The following is a 17,022-nucleotide window of genomic DNA, read 5'->3' on the forward strand; positions in this document are numbered from 1 at the left end:
TCCCTTAAAAAAAGAAAAATCAAGATATAAGACTAAAGAAAGTCACATACCAAAGCAAAGTCCACCCTCAGCAGCCCCAGGCTACAGTCTACTGCTGGGTTCAATGGCTAAGCAGATGGAGCTTAAGGCCCAAAACCAGCAGGACACAGAAGATCCAGATCATTGCAGGCTGATCACTGATCCTAGATCAGGATTCAAGCTGTTGAAATCTTGGGCAGTTGGCCTGCCTGCTATAAGCTGGAATCTGAACTAGATCAGAAGTGGACGGCTTTGAGGCATGTCCTCCAGTGTCTTGCAGCAAGTCAAGATATTTTCAAGGCTCCGCATCGGATTCTGCGTCTGAAGGATGCTCTAACTAGGCAGTTTAGCCATAGGGAAGGTTTGAATTTTTCATGTTGTGACAAGATGCCTGCAAAACAACAAAATATTGAACTCCTGCTTAAAATTGAAAATAAGATGTTGTGTGCATACAGGTGCTTCTGCAACACGTGCACTTGTGAAATCATGGACTCACCTTTTTGTCACAGAAGTGAAACCCAAAACCTAGACAAGCATGACTTTGAGGACACCAGTGCAGAGACCTAGGAAGAAGAAGAAGAAGAAGAAGAAGAAGAAGAAGAAGAAGAAGACGACATTTAAAAATAGACAATAAATCACATTTATACCAAATGGCCAATGACATAGTAATGACATGCATGTATTCGTGTGTGTGTGTGTGTGTGTGTGTGTGTGTGTGTGTGTGTGTGTGTGTGTGTATGTGTGTGTGTGTGTGTGTGTGTGTGTGTGTGTGTGTGTGTGTGTGTGTGTGTGTGTGTGTGTCATCCTGGAAAAACCTACCCCATGTGATGTCATTTAATTTATATTTCTGGTGAAACCTAAAGTGTGATGATTATTTGAGCTGTGTGAATCACTGAGGTAAAACAGAAACCTGCAGCTGGACATTACACGGTTATATTTATGTTTTATGCTAATAATGCAAACATTTGGTATATTTACATACAGGAACAGGTGTTAAATGGGAAAAATGCTCTGATAATTTGTTCACTTCTTCTGAATGTGATACAAACCTGAGTGCTCCTGAACACCAAACCATCAGAAGATCTGCTTTTATAGAGCTATTTTCACATTTCATGATTTATTGGTAACACGTCACTACAGTCTTATAGATTTAGGAATGAGGTGTATTTACTTTTCCCACTTGTTTTCTGAAATGTTTTTAGTTTTTAGTTTTGAACCTCCAGTCTTCTGGGAGGATGTTCCACTAGATTTTGGAATGTCTGTTTGGAGATTTGTGTTCACATTCATTCCAAACGGAATTGAAGCTCTTGAAGATCTTCCACATCTTCCAACCCATGTAATGCAGATCTTTATGGAGCTGCTTTGTGCACAGGGGCATTGTCATGCTGGAGCAGGTTTCGATCTCCTGGTTCAAGTGAAGGGAAAATTTCATGCTTCGGCATCCAAAGACGTCCTACACAATCGTCCTCCAAATTTGTGGGAACACACAATGTTCTCTTTTGCGTCCCTGAAAAGCCTGACAGAGACGAGTTGGCTGCGATGTGGACCTTCAGGCCACACAAAAAACTCTCTGTTTTTTTCCCACTGTATTGAAGCACCCTACTGAGCTTCCTGTAGAGTCAGGGATTTGACAAGATCAATGAAGGACTGCTTTTTTTTGCAATTGAGGGGACAGAAGAAAGAGTTAAGTATAAGGACATGCTGAAGAGGCACTTCCTCTTTTTTTTCTTCCTTTTCTTTCTTGAGCAAAATTGTGCTTCAATAGTGATCAACTGAATGACATGATGTGTGGAGAAAGTCATAGTTTATTACCCAAAAAAATAAACTTAAAGACTAAAATGAAACCAGATCTTGATTTGATTTAAAACAAACATCAATCACGTTTTATATACAGATTTTATTCAGATCCTAACACTTATTACACCCTTTTTATCCTTTGGACTCTGTAATTCAGTAAAAAATGATAGTTGAATCCATTTCTAAGAAACATAATGTTTTTTTTTTTTTGTCATCAACATTAAAAGATGGCCACCAGGAATAAATCTAGATCAGGAAAAAACATTGTGTTTGATTACTCAAGATACATTTAAGGTTGAAATCTGACCTCAGATGCAGTGACTCTCGAATAAACCCATATTTAGCTGTTTATGCAGACATTGTGTTGGAGCTTCTAAAAGGCATTGAGAGCATGCTAACGATTGCCCAGCATTGGTTCAATTTTCCCCCTTTTTCCCTTTTCAAGCAGGACACTTTGACAGAAGCGGCGAGAAGCTATTTAGCTACAGTCTACAGAAATCAATAAGCTCATTCCTCCAGGCTGGAAAAATTTCTCTCGCACACACACACACACACACACACACACACACACACACACACACACACACACACACACACACACACACATATACACAATTACACACACTTTGAGCGGTGGTTTGTCATTTCCTCCTATGTGTTATTCTAGTTGTAATTACCCGGGGTTGATATGCATGGTCAGGCACGTGAGGGTGTTTTGCTTCCTGTTTGCACTGGACAATATGAAGATGGTGGGGGTGAGAAGGTTTTGGTGCCTCCCACTGAACAATTCTGACACAAAGATATGAACAAAGCACAATCATAAAGGACAAATCTGAAATCTGATTAACCTGTATGTTCTGTTTTGGTCAAAACAATATATTTGGAAATGTTACTGAAAATGGAGCATCATAAATGTAAACATTAAAGTAAAAAATAAATAAATTCAATATCTCTGAACCACCGTATGCTGGAGTGAACCTTTATCAACTCCATTACCAACATTATATTATTACAAAATGCTACTTTTAGCTGATGTGCTAACTTTCGCTAACTGCTTTGATAGCTTGACAAGATCAGGCTAATTTACAAAATGACATTTTGTGAGCAATCAAATCAATTCAACTCTTAGACCTTTTGAACTTTACAGTAGGTTCAGACTGCAGAATCACTTAGATATATTTAGTACAATGGTTTTAAGCAAATCTACTGTACAACATCTGAAGATCATGCTAGCTAGTGTACGTAGCTCATTTTCTGCAGGTCGAATGCTGAGCACTGAAATGCTGATATCTCCATGGGGTTTGGCAGAACAGGCTGATTTTTATCACGCGGTTTCCTCTGAAGCTTATAAAACCTTCTCAGACTCCGCTGCAGCTGACTAAGCATCTGGCTACTGAAGTGTACACACTTTTAAACCAAAAACACTGCGATCAGAAAGAAACAGTAAAGTATTAGGATTTAATAAAATTAAGATATATTAAGATTAGGACTGTATTAATATTACATGGTTTGCTTACTAAAAAATTTTATAGTACATTTTAATACTTTTTATATCCCACATTCTCTACACATATTGTGCCTTACACACATCCTGCTCTAATATAACCAATATATATTAAACTAATGCACTAATATAATAACAGTCCAAATTAATAATTATATGAACGTACTCCTACTGATATGTTCCTTTTACATTATAATAACGACTTGTACAGTATAATAGACAATCTTTACAGTCTGCACAGTCCAGATACATGGATTTTAAATTGTGTTGGCGTTTCATAAATAAAAAAAACTGAGACGCATCGATTCTGTGGAGCTTCCTGTAAACGGGGATATTATTTATAAGCATTTTTGTAAAGAGTCTTAATTTTTGTAGCGCTGATTTAATTATTAAATTAAATTAATTAAATTTGTCCTGAATTAATATTAATTATGTACAATTTTTTAGAGAAATAAAACACTGTATGTGAAAGGTACAGGGACGCTGGTTCAGGGTGGTTATGGTACATCAGGAGTATTTGTGTTACAGTATTACAGCTTTGTTTATAATAATAATAATAATAATAATAATAATAATAATAATGATAATAATGATAATAAGTGGACGTGTTATATTGAGATTTTTGGAGACTGAAGATCTGTACAAGGGCAAGAAATTCTGGCTTGCGGTCCCAGAACTAAAATGATTTTCCCCCACCCCCTCCCGCCCCCCGGGTTAATCCAATCTTATTGAGATTTATGTCAAGCCTAAGAACCCTGACTCCTGTAAGACAAACAGGATTAGCCCGGGATCTCTTTCTTGCTCTTTTTCTTTCTCTTTTCTCTGAGGGGACTGGGGGGAAGGGTGAAGGAAGATTTCTGAAAGAAGGAAGTTGTTGCCGCAACAGACAAGGCAATCAAATGGTAACGTTAACGCCGCCTATAGGGTAAAAAGGAAGGGGGGGGGCAATGTGTGTGTGGAGGGGGGTGAGAGGGGAGGGCGAGGGGGGGGGTAAGTAGAGATGGAATGACAGACGGCTGAAAATGAAAGAGGTACGGTCATGTGAAACTTTTCTCGCTTTTAAACATCGTTATTTTTTTTTTGGTGCGTGAAACGATCTGCTTCACCGAGCTCAGTTGGAAACTCCCAAATGTACGTGGCGCTGCTGTGTAAATAGATGGGCATGAATGGCATCCAGCCAGTAAAGGAGCTGAGCAATCCCAGGTTGCCAAGGTGACTGGCAACCAATCAGTTTTGGAGACAGAAGCAAGGTCAGAGGGGTTAAGTGGAGCTCTGCAGGAAAGGAACGTCGGAGGACCCTGGCACTTGAGCCACCGAGCTTCGACCAGCAGAAAAATGGATCTCATTTCACTTCATCTCTGTTCCTCTCTCTGTCTGATGCACAATAGTGTTTACTGTAGGAACTTGCAGCTCTGAGACACATTAGTCATATAAAAACTTTGCAATCGACTGAAAATAACCACAAACTCAGATAGTAAGCCACAGCAAGCTTTCACACACACACACACACACACACACACACACAGAGTGCAGACTTGGTTTCAATGTCACATGCTAACACATAATGGAAACGCTCGTAAATAATAAAGAACAAGGCTTTATGATATAAAAATCCTGGATGTTTGATCAAGGCAAAGTGGAAAAAGAGAGAGACAAGAGAGATGAGCCTATGACAAACAAGTCCACAGAGACTGACACACACACACACACACACACACACACACACACACACACACACACACACACACACACACACACACAGAGAGAGGCACGAGGATGTGGGATGATGTAGAGGCGCCACTCAGCCTTGCGCCTGTTGTGTCACTGCACGGCTCTAAATAATTTAGCGTCACTCAAATATTGATATGGAAATCACCACTGAGTGATCTGACAACATGGAGAGCGAAATAGAGATGGAACGAGAGAAAAGAAAAAAAGAAGGAGATCCAGACTCTCCCTCACTTTTTGTTTCTATTGTGTTCAGTCTCTTTGACTTTGTATGCATTTCAAACATGCTAATTATTTACATGTTGCCTTGATCTCAGTCAAAATGAGTTGAATGATGGATGAAGGCGGACAGAAAGCTTTTTTGGGGGGGGGGGGGGGCAATGAACATTTCTGAGATGTTCAATAAAATATAGATTCGGCAGGACACTTTACAGGGCATCATCATTTTTCTGCCCTGCTTTTCGAGCAGTTATGTAGTGATTGAGGATGTCTATAGGTTTTTAAACAAATCCTATCACAAGCCACAATTTTGGGCTTGTGATCATCCTGATCCATCCCAAACCCTTACTTTGGTTTCAGTTGGAACCCGCTCACTGAAGATGGCGTTACTGTGGATGGGTCCAATCCAGACCGATAAAAATGGATTTGAACTGTAATTAATGCGGAGACTTCCTCCATAAACAGCACTCTAGTCTTCAATAGTGACCAGTTGATCACCACAATGATGCAATGATGAAACTATAATGAATGGAATCTAATGTTGGTTCCTCTCAAGGTTTCTTCTTCAAGAAGTCTTAGGGAGTTATAAACCACCTACAGGTACGTTTATAAATTTAAAATCTATATTCATAACTTATCGAAAGTGTTGTACAAATAAAATTGGATTGGGCCAACATTCCAGTGTATCTACCTGCATGTTTTTTTAGGAGGTCGGAGGAACCTGGAGAACTCTGAGGAATCTCAGGTGAACATGGAGAAAGCACACCAAATAGGCAGTAACCCAAACTCAGGGCTTCACCTTGGACCCTGAAGATAATCTTGGATTTATGTTTACATTTACCTTTCTGCAATTGAGCATATGCCCTTACTACTTACATTTAGAAATAAATGGGTAAGGGCCTTGCTCAAGGGCCCAATAGTTGCATCTTGGTTTCGTAGAGCTGGAGGTTGAACTAATGACCTTCTGGCCCAAGGGTCAATGCATTAACTAGTGAGCTACCACTTCCTATTGGGTCAAATAAATATTTCATAGCATGTTTACACAGTTTCCATGGTAAGTGATATTTTTAACCTCACAATTTTATTTTAAAGACCTGGAAAGTACTGGATGAGTTCATTTGGATACAGTTTTTAAATGAATTACACAACAAATCTCCATCTAACATCAACAAAAACAACAGCAACAGGAACTTACCAACCGGGCTAATAGGAACCTCTGCATCCTGCTCAAAACCACATGAATCTCATCAAACCTCCATGTTTATTGATTCTTTACCTGCTTTGAGTCTGCTGAGATGTTTTTCTGCTCCTCATGGTTGTACAGAGTGGTTATCCGAGTTATCCTAGCCTTCACGGTTGTATGAACTAGTGTAGCCTTTCAGTGGATGTTTAGTTTGCTTGTTTATTTTCAGCGTTTGTGTAAAATATAGAAACTGCCATGTGAGAAACTCCAAAATCAGCAGTTTCTGAAAAGCCTTTACCAGCTGGTCTAGAACTACAAGTTACTGAGGTCATCTTCTTCCCCATTTTGATGTCTGATGCGAAAATCCAGCCTTCGTAAATACTTTGTTCATTTAAAATGCATAGCCGATGCTAAAAGAAATCGTGATTATTTTTATGTGATATATTAAAGTATTTGTGATACTTGGTTGAGTGTTGTGTGAAAGAAATATGAATGTAAAAAAAAAATAATAAACAGTAAAAATAAAATGTAAAATATATGCAAAGTACATGGCGCACACTGCAGTCTAGACGTCTCCGGTTTAGGCAGCTTGCATTTGTTATAAGCACCACTGAATGCAGCTCATGCAGGATTGATTAGGGAGTTTTAGTGAGTGTGAAAATTCTGGTGTGCACTCGGTTTCTGCAGCGCACTCTGCAATCCACTGATAAGGAGTAGCAGGGGAAGAGTTAAATATAACCAAACAGATGGACTTGCAAAATAGGAACTAAATCAGCATGACAATTATGCATGCACGTATACACATTCACTCAGAGGAGCGCACGCACACACACACACACACACACACACACACACATACATACATATATATATATAGCCTTATATATACAGTTCCAGTCAAAAGTTTGGACAACTTTTTTTTTTCAGAGTTTTTTTCTTTATTTGCATTATTTTTTCTTTATATTTAATTTATTACCTCTTGAGGCTGGCATGAGTTTGCCAAGCTGTCATCAAAGCTAAATGGAGCTAATTTGAACAAGATAAAATATAACATACATAACGTACACAATTCCTTAAGTTTTCTTTCATAGGAATCTTAATAAACTAAATAATAATAAAAATTGAGAAAAAAACACCAAGGACAGAAGGCGTATATATATATATATATATATATATATATATATATATATATATATATATATATATATATATATATATATATATATATATATATTTATACTGTATATGTGTGTGTGTGTGTGTGTGTGTGTGTGTGTGTGTGTGTGTGTGTGTGTGTGTGTGTGGCCAGTAAATGTCGAAGTGGCCATATCTCTTTGTTTTTGCACACACACCTTCCTTCACCCTTTCTTCCTCTGCCAGTGGGCACCATGCCACCCTTTCTCTGCCCAGTGATTGGCTGCACTCCCAGAGCTTATTGCACATGGAGATACGAAACACTTCCTTTGTTCGTTACACCAGCCTGGGCTGATATCACCCATGATCAGCTTTGATACAACAAGGACACTAATAATACAACAAACACATTGTTACCAACACCCTGTTCACATCATCATCATCATCGTCATTGGAATGACCAAAGACTCAGTAAGATCATCACCTAACGTTTGAGTTTGAACAGTTACATAAGGTTTTAAATGATTAAGGTATAAGGTTCAGGATCTTCCACTCCAATGCATGTGAAGCAGATCCTCATGAAGCTGGATTTGTGCACAGGATTATTGTCATGCTGGAACAGGTTTGGGCTGCAAAAGTCAGGTGTCCCAATATATTTGTCAATAAACTATAAATGACTATATACTACTAGTACTAGTATACTAGTCTTCTCTAAATATCACAACCTCAAGTGCACTGTATTCATTAACTCTTTTGACCGCAGTGATCCAGATTACTTTATATATGAATATTAGATGATCAGCATTTTTTTTTAAATCCATGTGGATTTATACAGTACCCATAAATCCAAAACTAAATCGTGGTGCTGTACAGTAGTCAGACTTGTTTTAAGGGATGATGGTGATATTATATTTATGTTGAAGGCGTTTGGAAGACACCCTGATCCAGAGAGACTTACATTCATATCATTCAAACATCTGAGCAGCTTCGAGGTTAAGGTACTTGTTTAGGGGCACAGGAGTGGTAGATGTGGTGTAGCTGGGATTTGAACTTAGATCCAAAATGCTATAGTTTAACCACTAAGATATCACCTCCCCACATAATACTCATCTTCAAATTTCTCAAAATACACTCGAGTCATTTACATTTACGACAAATGGAAACTCAACAAGCTTACATTTCTTATTGATGTTAGATTAAATACGTTTTACATGACCTTTTCCTTGCTTGTCTCTGTAAGCCTTTATGTTGCAATGTGTTCTCTCTGTGTGTGTGTGTGTGTGTGTGTGTGTGTGTGTGTGTGTGTGTGTGTGTGTGTGTGTGTGTGTGTGTGTGTGTGTGTGGGTGTGGGTGGGTGTGTGTTTTGCCCATAGAAACTGAGCTTTGGTCAGAGACACACAAAAAGCACTACTCATCAAATCTTACGCCCACATGCCCTGTTGCCCCGAGGCGAAATATATTTAAACTGCAGTCTCTCACATTTATACTCATTTATAGTCTCTTTCACACTATATGGGCAAAAGTTCGTGGACCATCAGATTGCTTTGTGCTTCTTTTTAAACATCCCATTCCACATTTAATTCTCAGTTGCTGTTATAATCTAAATTTTTATTCAGCCATGTGGTAAAGTCAGGTACTGCTGAAGGTGAGAAGGTGAGGAGGCCTGGGGTGCAGTCAGAGCTCATATCCCAAATGTGTTCAATAGGGTTTGGAGCTCTATAACAGTAGATCTTCCATATCTTCCAACCCATGCAAAGCTTCGATATCTTCAATATAATCAAATGTCTCAATTTTTTTTTTACCACATACTCCATGTATCACAGTTTATTCAGGTCAGTATACAGTGTAATGGTTCTGTATTGATTACATACTAAGTTAACTTTTGGAATATCAAAAATAATCTTCCCATTATTTGAAAGTAAACAAGCATTTTACAGGCATAAGCTGAAGCTCTTTAAAGCCCTGGCACTCTGGAACTTCCTTTGTGGCTCGTTCTGATCCTCCCTGACAGTCTAAAGAGCAAAAGGGAGGCTTCGGTTGCTTCCTGTTATCCGTGACACAGGTCCGTCACACCACAGCTTCCTTTAGGTTATGACCACGCATGTAGTATTCTGGTCATGGAAAGAACGGTTACCTCCACCCAATAAAACGTCATTCCAGGCATTCGCATCAGTGTGGGTTTTTTTGGATGGAGTCATCAGGGGGCAAAAAGAGCAGTTTGGGTCCATTGAGAGAAAAATAATACAGTTGAGTTAAGATAAGTTATATAATTTTTTTTTCTAAATTAGCGTAATAAAAAGTTACATAATGTGTGTATATGTGTGTGTGTGTGTGTGTGTGTGTGTGTGTGTGTGTGTTTTCACCATAACTATATGGTTATGCTGCTGGAGAGAGTGAGCATCTTGTGCTAGGTATGGGTAAAAAAAACCCAGCAGGCTTGTTAGTCCTTGTGTTGCATTGCTCAGTCTACTTCTCTTTTTCAAGCAGTGAGTGTGTGTGTGTGTGTGTGTGTGTGTGTGTGTGTGTGTGTGTGTGTGTGTGTGTGTGTGTGTGTGTGTGTGTGTGTGTGTGTGTGTGTGTGACAGAGCGTTGCTTCTCAGAATGCCTCCTCCCCCACTCTGTCCATACTGAGACACAAGAGCCACAATAGAGAAGGGAAGAAAGAAAGAAAGAAAAAAAGTAAACGTACACAAAAAGACAGGCCGCATAATTAACGCAAGCTATTTTAGCATGTCGAAACGAATCGTGCGTGTTTGTAGAAATAAAGGTTCGTTGGTCCTGAGCGTTTCTTGAATGCTGTGTGATACTTATGTTAATACGATTGAGAAATTAGTACGGTGTCTGCGTACAACTACAGCGACGAGACGATGTGCTTAAACTGTAAGTCTGCATTCCGGGCATGCTCCGCCTCGCCCCGCATGGTGCTGATGAAATGATTGCTTGATCACATGTGGATCACATAAATAAACATATGGAGAGGGGGATGGGGGGAGGAGGAGGAGGAGGAAGGATGGGCTGAAGATCACACATTTATATGAAATGGATTAAAGCCAAATGGTATATTATACACACGTTTGAGGTTCTGAGTAAACAGGTCCTGAGAAGAACATGACATCTGGGCCTGTTGATCTGATTTTCTTTTAGTGACTACTTACACACACACACACACACACACACACACACACACACACACACACACACACACACACACACACACACACACACAATCCCTGTGTGGTAACCTTAAATTATATGTTCCCCAGATAAATGTCCCCACAATGTCCAAACTGTTAAGTATACACATTCTTGAGACATGTGGTCCCAACCATTACTCTAATACATATCTGCCCATACACACACACACACACACACACACACACACACACACACACACACACACACACACACACATGTAACCACACCCATGTCTCATGCAATTCTTACATGAGGTCAACGTGATTGCCTCACAGACTAGAACAAAAGGAAAAAAGGTTTGAGCAGTAAATAACACACTGCCTATAGAACATGGCCCGCTGAGTTATTTGGAAATAAAGCCTATGGAACATTTTGCAAAAAATAAACTCTTAAAAAAAAAACAATCAACACACTAAATGCCCAAATGCCGTCTGAGGACAAAAATAAACTATACAACGCTAATGAATTGATGAACTTCAAACTGAGAATGCTAACTACAGATTTCACCCTGGATCTTATCAGATCTTCATTCATCTGGCTAAGCTTGGTAATCAGTTAACTATAAACCACATTTAGCCAGTTAGTAAAGTCAGGTAGTGAAGTAGGTGAGAAGGTGAGAAGGTGAGGAGGCCTCAAGGTGCAGTCAGCGTTCACATTTATCTCAAAGGTGTTCAATAGGGTTTATAGCAGGAGATCTTCCACTCCAACCCATGTAACGCAGATCTTTATGGAAATGACTTTGAAAAAAAAACGAATACATCTGGAAGATATGTATTCAATAATTCCATTGAATGAACAATGATTGTTAATTAGTTATTAGATTATTGGATAATATTTGATCATTATCGATCATTTACATTTATGGCATTTGGCAGAAAACCTCAATCTCGACTGACTTATAACTGGACAGTTGATTTGAGGGTTACAGGCCTCACTTAAGGTCCCAGCAGTGATGGCATGGTGGTGCATGGATTTGAACTCATTATCATTTACCAACAACTCAACAATTAAACTACCACTCTATAAAGCATTCTTTCAGAACCAGACGTATCAAGACTATCATTATGTCTTTATTTCCCTCTGCTGGAATTCTCACCCAGCCACGTTATTAGATCTCAATGCATTATATAAAAAGGGTATTTATATATATATATATATATATATATATATATATATATATATATATATATATATATATATATATATATATATATATATATATATATCATGATATTTATAGCTACTTTTATCCACTATTTGCACATACAAGCTATCCAGTTGCATCTTCATAACTCTGGGTCTAATGACTCAAACAAACTTTTATGCTCCGTAATCACTCAGACTGCAATCCAGCTTGTTATATACTGTACAGAAGAATCCAGGCTAACAGTGGATCATGCAGGCAGTCTGACCACCATTAATTAGACTTGGTGCTGATAAAACATTAATGTGTTCGGCTAACGCTGCTGTTTTCAGCCAAGGTTTCCATGCCTGCCATTCCACACACGTTCCGCTTGTCTGCTTCTCTCTCGTCATGTCTGTGCTCCTTTTTTCACTGGCTTTTCTGCAAAAGAACAAAAAAAGTAACATTCCCATATCATGAGGGTTCCCCTGTTTTTGAGCAGCGGGAACCCGGTAATAATTTTTATTTTCTGCCGAATTACAACAAACCCTGATTGAGAAATCGATAATCGTTGTGATTATTATTGAAGGCTAAAGAAAATAAAACGCAAGGCTATCGGAGGAAAGAGTGCGGTAGGAGAGGCGCTCTTCTAATTCTCAGCTTTTCTCAAACAATTAAACATTCCAAGCTGTACAGATTGTGACCTTCCCCCCCCAGGGTCTCCATGGAGACGCTGTTGTGAAGCCGACTGTTCCTAAGCAGCAGCGCGATCAGCATGACTCAGCGAGAAAGTGATAGAGACAGAAAGAGTTACATATTGATCCCTGTCATGTTCCCTGCTTTGTTGCATAAAATCTATTATTGCTTTTTTTGGGTCATCCTCCTTGTCCAGAACCTTCATGTATTCATTTTTATTCTTTCAAGATGATGGTGGATCCAGACCCGATCCTGGGAACACTGGAAATGAGGCACACCATGGATGCGACACGTATTCAGCAATACACCAATTCTGGGTGACGAATTCAAACAATTATTCCCTCTGAATAATTTTGGGGAAGAAAACCCAAACCCACATGGTGAGAAGATGCACGTAACCCATGTGGTCCTTCCCTAAAAAATTTAACGCACACACTTGAAAACAGCATTTTTGTCTAAAAGCACTCTGCATCGACACGTTTTTTAATTTGTTTCCCAAAAGTTGCTCGTCCACACTGAAACGTCGGGACATTATCATTTTCAGACGTTTCAGTGTGGACGAGAAACTTTTGGGAAACAAATTAAAAAACGTGTACGATGCTTCGCCCTGCGTCGTTTCTGCAGTTGGCATTTGACTAAAAATGCGTCATCGCGGTCCACACTGCAACGCTAAAAAAGTGTTTCCGATTTATCCACTCTGGAGAGAGTTTTAAAAAGCTACGTTTTTCTTGACTGACATTACCAACTGAGTGTGGCGGCAAAAAACTGAGTGAAATATAATATTTTATAAACAAAAACATATTAGTGTGGACATGGCCTAAAAAACACAACTACTGTTCCAGCATGATGATGCTCCTGTACACAAAGTTTAACAAGCTTCATGAAGGTCCATAAAAGTGTGGAAGCGCCCCGACCTCCTAAATCACTAATGAACAACTTCGGGATGAACTAGAACACTGACTGAACCCCCGACCTCCTCAAATCTTTAATCTAAATGATCACAATCCCTCCACAGTCATGACCCAAAATCTAGTGGAAAGCCTTCTCAGAAGAATGAAGAATATTATAACAAAAAAAATAGGAATAAATGAAGCACATGTGTGTTAAATTCTGTTAACCGTAACCTATGGAGATTTTGCGACGCTTTGCTTATGCGTGTCTAGTAGAAAATAAACGAATCACTCTTTTAAACGATTCGTTCTTCTGAGTCACATTAAAGAGTCATTTATAAACAACTCATCACTTAAACATGGTCCATTGTATTCAGGCTGTTTTTGCCCCAGATTCCAAATACAGTATCTTCCAATTATGGTGGCCCAGTTTTTTCTCCACAAGACATTTTCCACTGCTGTATGTCTAATATTAAAGTGTTCTATCTCATGTTTCTGTAATGTCTCTTGCTTCTATGGGAGAATTTCAGGTTTTGGAGGATTGTAGAGTTTAGATAGATAGATAGATAGATAGATAGATAGATAGATAGATAGATAGATAGATAGATAGATAGATAGATAGATAGATAGATAGATAGATAGATAGATAGATAGATAGATAGACGGACGGACAGACGGACAGACGGGCGGACGGATTAAGACAGATAGATAGATAGATAGATAGATAGATAGATAGATAGATAGATAGATAGATAGATAGATAGATAGATAGATAGATAGATAGATAGATAGATAGATAGATAGATAGATAGAGTTAAATTAAGTTTCAGTTTTTTGGGGGTACTTGACAATACCTCATACCTTGTAAGCATTAAACTAATGCATTTTTTTCATAGCATCTAAAAAAAAGATCAAAACGGGCATTTTGAAGCCAGTAAAAGCATTTTCCTCTACTTTAGAATCTCTAGTGACTCCAGTGCCAACAACAATCCTGCATAAAACCCGGCACGAAAACATTAGTGAGCGTCCACACCTGGGGGACGCTATCAATCCATCTCGTTAGCTCTGATCATGAGCCGTTCTCCAGCTGGACACGTACCAAAGATAATAAAATATTGACCTCGAGCCTCGTCGCCCGTTTCTGATCCTTTTGAAAGTCAACCAGCAAGGTTCCTGGCACCTCGGAGAAAAAGCTGACTTTCTGCCTGCCCTCCTGAGGCGAGTGTGGGCCCAGGGGGGAACAGCACTGGTATTTATAGAAATCTCCTTCATCAGAGTGACCTGCGAATGTTAGAAAAACACCCGGCCGTGCCAGACTCTATCATGTGAAAAACAAGAAATTCAGAAATAGAGCCATGACACACAGGAGCGTATGCTGGTTATGGAACTGAACCATCGTGGGAATTTTTATATGGATAATTGTATTGGTTAGTGGACAGATTCTACAGAGAGGACATGTAGATAAGGTTAGAACAAGTTCTGATCGCTTCTAAAAAAAATAAGTAGATTTTACTGATATCACATCTGTGTATGTGTACAACAAGCGAACAACAGGGCGAAACATAAACACAAAAATGTACTAGAGCTTAGAACACACAGGAGCATTATGACATCACAAAATCCACTTCCATATATGGACAATGGTTTACTTATTATTGCTGCTTATTCTTTATTTGAGCTCATTTCATCTGGAAACAGAATACACTAATGTGCATCCCGTGATAAGAAGAAAACTCCAACACACATTTGTGTCTCTAACGAGAAAACAATTCCTTATATGGAAACTTACAGCAAACATACACACATGTTTAATTCAAATGCTTTATAATGTGTTAAAGAGAGTTTACTAGAGGACATACCTACGAACCCTTTCATTCAGGGAACGAGTGTATCAACTGCAGCTGCAGCGTTATTATATAAAGCCTTTTTTTTTAAATAAATATTTAAAGACGGTTTGTTTCAACAAATCCTTCAGTCGGCATAATTTACATGACATTAGGAACAGGAAAAATGTTCGCGAAACAAATTCTTTGTTCAAATCTGGTGCCCCGTTCACAACATTAGTCTAAAATTAGAGGTCAGATTTAGGCTAATGTTAGCATAAGTGTGCGTTACTTTTAATAGCGTTGATTTTCTGTGTGTATATCAGCATTTCCATTATAGCAGACGAGTCTGAAGCAGAATTTCTAATGATTATATGTGAAATGTGGAAGTGTTTGTGCAAATTTCCTGTCATGTCATTTCGCTTCATGTGGAATGTGTTTTGTTAGCAAGAATATAGCCAGCTAGCTTAAACAATATATACTATATATTATGATATATCAATATAACAATATAGTCGCATTACTATTTATACAACTATATTGGTTGATCTCAAGAGCAAAAAAAACCTAAGAAATATTCAGATTTAAGTTTAACTCCCCAATTGTCCATAAGATAGCTAGCGGACGTAGCATGAGGCAGCAAGACAGGGAAGATCTACTGCATTTCCTCTTGTGCTTAATAGTGTAATAACGCAGCAGCAGTATCAATGAATAGTTGTCTGATGACAGTGCAGGTGAGAATTGTGGGGTGTGATTGGGACTTTTTAAACTGGTTTGTTTAGTAAAGTCTGGTGTAAGTGGGTTTTGGAGAGCATGAGGGTGTTGAGGAGGCAGAATGTCTGGGGGTTGGGGTAGCTGTTGCAGAGTGGGGCAGTTATGACTTGAATGATCTGGTTCTTTCATCCAGTAGAGATGAGGAGAGGAGTCCATATCAGTGTATCTGCATTATCAAGGATTATCAAGTCATTTAGGCTTAGTGGGGATTGTCGGATGTGTGTGTGTGTGTGTGTGTGTGTGTGTGTGTGTGTGTGTGTGTGTGTGTGTGTGTGTGTGTGTGTGTGTGTACACTCCATACATCATCTCTGGCAGAAGCATTAATATTAGGCTAATAAAATCACCTTGAGTTTTCCCTGCATTTTTGTACATTGTTTCCAAGATATATATATATATATGACAACCACAGACCATGTCCACAGGTAAGCTCCTCCTCCTCATTTGTAGCACCATCACTTTCAGGTCAAGGTTTTCAGAAGATACTCCCAGGTCACAAAAACAATAGGAAATAATAAACCATGTTTACATGTTCTTAATGAGGAGGAGAGGAGAATTGAGATACCCTTACCTCTTTTTGTTTTACTATGTGATGTAAAGCTAAGTCATGCAGCTGCTGAGAAGGAAAAAAAATTTAAGAAAATTCTCAGGAGAAGACGAGATTTTTTTGTGGAGCAGAATGTGCTTGTCTTGGCAGATCTCAGGGAGTCGACTTGGGGCTCAGGCTGAGGGAGAGCATCTCAGGTTGCCTGGCATGTTGGGGTGGGGGATGGGTTTGTGTGTGTGTGTGTGTGTGTGTGTGTGTGTGTGTGTGTGTGTGTGTGTGTGTGTGTGTGTGTGTAGGAGATGGAAAAGAGAAGAAAGAGAGACAGAAGTAGTGGTCTAACGGCTCTTTCTTCTTCTCTCCAGCAGAAAGAAACAGGGCTTCAGGGGGAGGGGTG

The 17,022-nt window shown here is 39.0% G+C and overlaps 1 long non-coding RNA gene across 2 annotated transcripts; it reads right to left on the reverse strand.

The window, feature by feature from the left end:
- Window positions 1–11,544: 11,544 nt before the first annotated feature.
- On the reverse strand, window positions 11,545–15,113 carry LOC310727184. 2 transcript variants are annotated; one of them, XR_014533949.1, is made up of 3 exons: window positions 14,521–15,113; window positions 12,023–12,342; window positions 11,545–11,680 (listed from the first exon to the last, which is right to left on the reverse strand). It is a non-coding gene; the product is annotated as an uncharacterized lncRNA (long non-coding RNA). The 2 variants fall into 2 exon arrangements; XR_014533950.1 differs by having other exon boundaries at window positions 14,587–15,110.
- Between the last annotated feature and the right edge of the window lie 1,909 nt (window positions 15,114–17,022).

This window comes from Silurus aristotelis (assembly GCF_946808225.1).
Source record: "Silurus aristotelis genome assembly, chromosome: 6".
NCBI classification, from domain to species: domain Eukaryota; kingdom Metazoa; phylum Chordata; class Actinopteri; order Siluriformes; family Siluridae; genus Silurus; species Silurus aristotelis.